This window comes from Apus apus, chromosome 3, assembly GCF_020740795.1.
Source record: "Apus apus isolate bApuApu2 chromosome 3, bApuApu2.pri.cur, whole genome shotgun sequence".
NCBI classification, from domain to species: Eukaryota; Metazoa; Chordata; class Aves; order Apodiformes; family Apodidae; genus Apus; species Apus apus.
Genome location: NC_067284.1, coordinates 87051637 through 87055562, shown reverse-complemented (window position 1 = coordinate 87055562; position 3926 = coordinate 87051637).

The window sequence follows — 3926 nt, the reverse complement described above, 5'->3', positions numbered from 1 at the left end:
GTCACTGTCTGTAGCTTGGTCCTTTTGCCTTTTGGTCCCAGCTGTAAATAACGGTGCACGTTTCCCACTGTGCAGGACTTGATTTGGAATTTTCACTCCATTCCTAGATTTGTACTTACTAGTCCTGAATCTGTTTTTCTCCTGAACTGTGAAGTCTGAAAACTAGGTAGTGTAGAAACTTCATGTGATCCTCTTGAACAAAAAAAAAATTGAAGGATTCAGATGACGAAACACGTTTATCACTGGAATAAATCCATGACCAGTACCCACATTTTTACATCTCTCCCTGTTTTTTCTCTGCTTTTTTTCTGTTGGGAGGAGGGGAAAAAAGGAGATGGATGCTTACTGATAAGGAATGGTTTTGTTGGGTTTTTTCCCCCAGAAATGTATGCAACTAGTGATTCAGTTGATGCGGGTAAGAGTATATAGTTCTGTCTTTTTCGCACAGCTAGATGAACTGCAAGTAATTGCATGTTGAGCGTATGTGTGTGAAGCAAAAGCAGATAGTTACTAGAGGCACTGTGTGATATTAACCAGAGATCTGTCTTTTGTCTGTCCTAGCAGGACATTCCTATCAGGCAGAATTTAAAATGTTCATAGTGCTGTTTGAAAAAGGATGAGATGTGCTCCAGCACGTGGCAGTGCTTGGCCAAGTGAAGTTCTGCCTCTAGCCATGGAATGAGCACACAGTGGCCACTGCTTTAATCAAACAGCTTCTGCTTTTGTACAGTCATTTATTATTTTTAAATTATAGATGTCTAAGAAGTGTACTTTTTTCTAGCAGCCTTGAAAGGTTATTTTTTATTTATATTTATTTATATAGGTTCTAAGAATTTCAAGATTGAAATTTCCTGTAAGGCTAGAGAAAACTTTTTCATGACAGACACGATTTCTGAACTTCAGGCTGCTTGCCTGTAGTCACAAGCTGTGACTAATTTCTAGTAGGGAGCAAAGGGCATTTGTGGTGTAGTAAAACACCAGCACAGATGGGAAATAGCGTAATGGCCCACAAACCTCCTGCTCAAGGAAATATTTTCCCCAAAAAAACAATTACACTGTAGCTATTTGAAAAGAGACAGACATTTATCAGCAAAACAAGCTGCTAAACAAGCAATGGCAATTTTCCCATTTCTTATCCCATTACTCTGTGGAGCTATTGATATGTTTGGTCTACGGCCAAAACAGGACTACATCATAGCAGATGTTTCATGAGGGCAGCTCTGCGTTCTAAAAATCATCTGCATTCCTAGAATCTCCTTTCTCAGAAATGATTTTTCTTTATGGGTTCACTTTTGTCCTGACTATTAATTTGCAGTGAGGAAAATAAACCCAACTGCATTCAGCATTCCAGAACTGCCAGAGAAGTTATGCAAGAGAAACTTCCTGTTGACGGGACACGTATGTCTGTCTACTTGGAGTCCTGCTTACTTGGATTTTCAAATCCAAATCAAAAGCAAAAAAAATGAAGAAGGACCTTTTATAATATTTAGCACATTAAGTGCCTTATGGAATTCCATGGACTGAATTCTGACACTGCCCTCAAAGAGTCTGCAATTTAAGAGCAGGCAAAAGAGTAGCCAAGACAAACAATAGGAAGATGGTAGAAAGGCAGGGGGAGATTAAGTGACAGGATTTTTACCAGAAGACTGTGCATGCTAGTAGGTTGGTTTACCACTTCCCATTTCAGAAAAGAAAGTTGTCAAAACCTTAGGAAGTCTGGGGTGAAGGCAGTGGAGAGGCAAAATGGAAGGAAGTGAGGTAGAGACAAAGAAGGGAAGGGTGGCAAGGAGTGGGACAGCATGGAGGAAGAGCAGGCTGAGCTGCAGGACAGCGGGTGCACATCTAAGTAGGGTGGGACTGGGGAGGACGTGGGACAGGAAGACAGCCCTGCAAGAAGTTCAAAACAACACTTCAAAACCAGGTGACTCAGCTATAAAAGACTCGAAGCTGACCAATGTAAGAACCAAACTGAAAATGACCGCAAGATCCCCAAGGCTTCTATCTTTGGGTTATAAATAAGGGAAACTTGATTTCCTGAGCAGCTGAGAACCTGCAGGTCCTGGACTGAGCAGGGTTTGCAGGCTTCCAGCCACGCTGTCACAAATCAACAAGCAGTTTTTAGTTTCCATCCCACCCAACTTCCCATGAACATTCCCTTCACTCCCATATTGGTAGCCACAAACCTTGATGTGTGAACTACCACTATTTGCAGCTGTTAGAGACATAGTTAGATATAGTTTTAAACATAAAGGAATGCTTACGGTGACCACTGTTTTCCCTCTGTGTGCTGTTTATCTGTCCGTTTTGCTGTCATTGTTGCTTCAACCCCCTCTCTGTTTCTTCGCTTTCTTTACTTATCCTTTCTTAGGCTGTACCGTTCTTTTGAGCCATAGCCCATGTCCATCCCAGGGTTTGGTCCTTTCCATGTTTAGCTGGAATCCTGGGGTAAAATGTCTCCATGCAGGAAGAGTTGGTTTCTTAGGTACGTTTGTCTACATGCACCTCCAAATCTGGAAACAGTGCTCTGGCTGTGAGGGGAGAGGTCTCATGCTCCTGCACTTGGATAAGGCCTGTTGCGTATGTCCTACAGCAGCCATGGTGCCGTGTGTCAGGATGGATGGGTGGGCAGATCTCATGTTGCTTTTGTAGGTGAGCAAACCTTAGTTATTTTGAGGTTTGCAATCATCATGAGCTCAGGTAAATTGCCTACAAACATAAAAAGTTTCTTCTCCAGTTCTGAGGAAGGTTGTCTTTGAGGAGTATTATTTCCCATCAACTCTACCTCTTTTTACCTGACCCATTATCTCTTTGAAAGGCCTGTTTGCAGAATGTAGCGGAAGAGATTTGGCTATGACTTCTTCTGGAGCCTGTCGGTGCCTCCCTGAAAGCTGGCCAAAAGTGATGTGATGGCTCCTTTCTCAGCTCCTCCCACAGGGCAGGCAGGCTGGCTCTGGTGCCCTACAGCTCCCCAGGGGGGGCTGAACTGTGAGCCTTCACTATTGGGTTCTGCAGACCAGTGACGCAAGGGTTCGTCCTCTTTTCTTTTTTTCCTTTTTTTTTTTTTTTTTTTTTTCTTGTGGTGGTGGTGTCATGTCATGCAGATGTTCATTCTTCCCAAAGAAAGAAGCTGTTGTGTATGCCCTGCTCCTCCACTGCCACAACACATCGGGTGACTTCTTGAGCTCATCATAAACAGTTTCTTGGCTACTGGTGCAGTGCAGGTTTCATGGGACATGATCTATCTTTGGGCACTTCTCCCACAGCACTGTGCTTTTCTGCAGACTTGCAAGTCCTTTTTAATCCAGCAGGGTGCTTCCACTTCCATTCAATTCTTCCTCAAGGTCCTCCCTCTCTGGTGGCCCCAGCAAGAAGAGCTGACAGAATGGTCTAAGTGGACCTGGAAATAGCCAGAGTTTTGTTAAAATGAGGTTTTGCATGCTTGGAGACAGGCCCAAATGGGTGAAGAATGCACTCAATAGACAATCCTGGGTGTTTTGATGCCACGGGAACATTGTTAAGCTCTGGCAGTCTCATTTTAGGAGGGAGTGGGTGTTGTTTCTCTCCTTGCAGCAAGGGCTGTAGGTATGTATGTTTTGATTTGCATACTTCACACCTCAGGGGAAAGGTGGCAGGAGATGCCCGGGCTGTGAGGGAAATGAGTGAGACGAAGCACCGAGATCTTGCAGCAAATCCAGCAGCAGCCCGAGTCTGATGAGGCTCTTTTAGAAAAGCAAATGCTGAACTTCCAGCCGGCCTTCGTAAAATCCTGTTGCGTGTTATTTTCTCAGCGGAACCAGTATTTCCAATTCTTTCCCGGTTTACTGAGCTGCGGGTGCGTTTGCGGGACCCGTCCCGCGGGTCCCCCCTTCCCCGGTCCCCCCGCGGCGCGGGCAGCAGGGCCGGCTCCCTGCTGACACCTCCTGGTG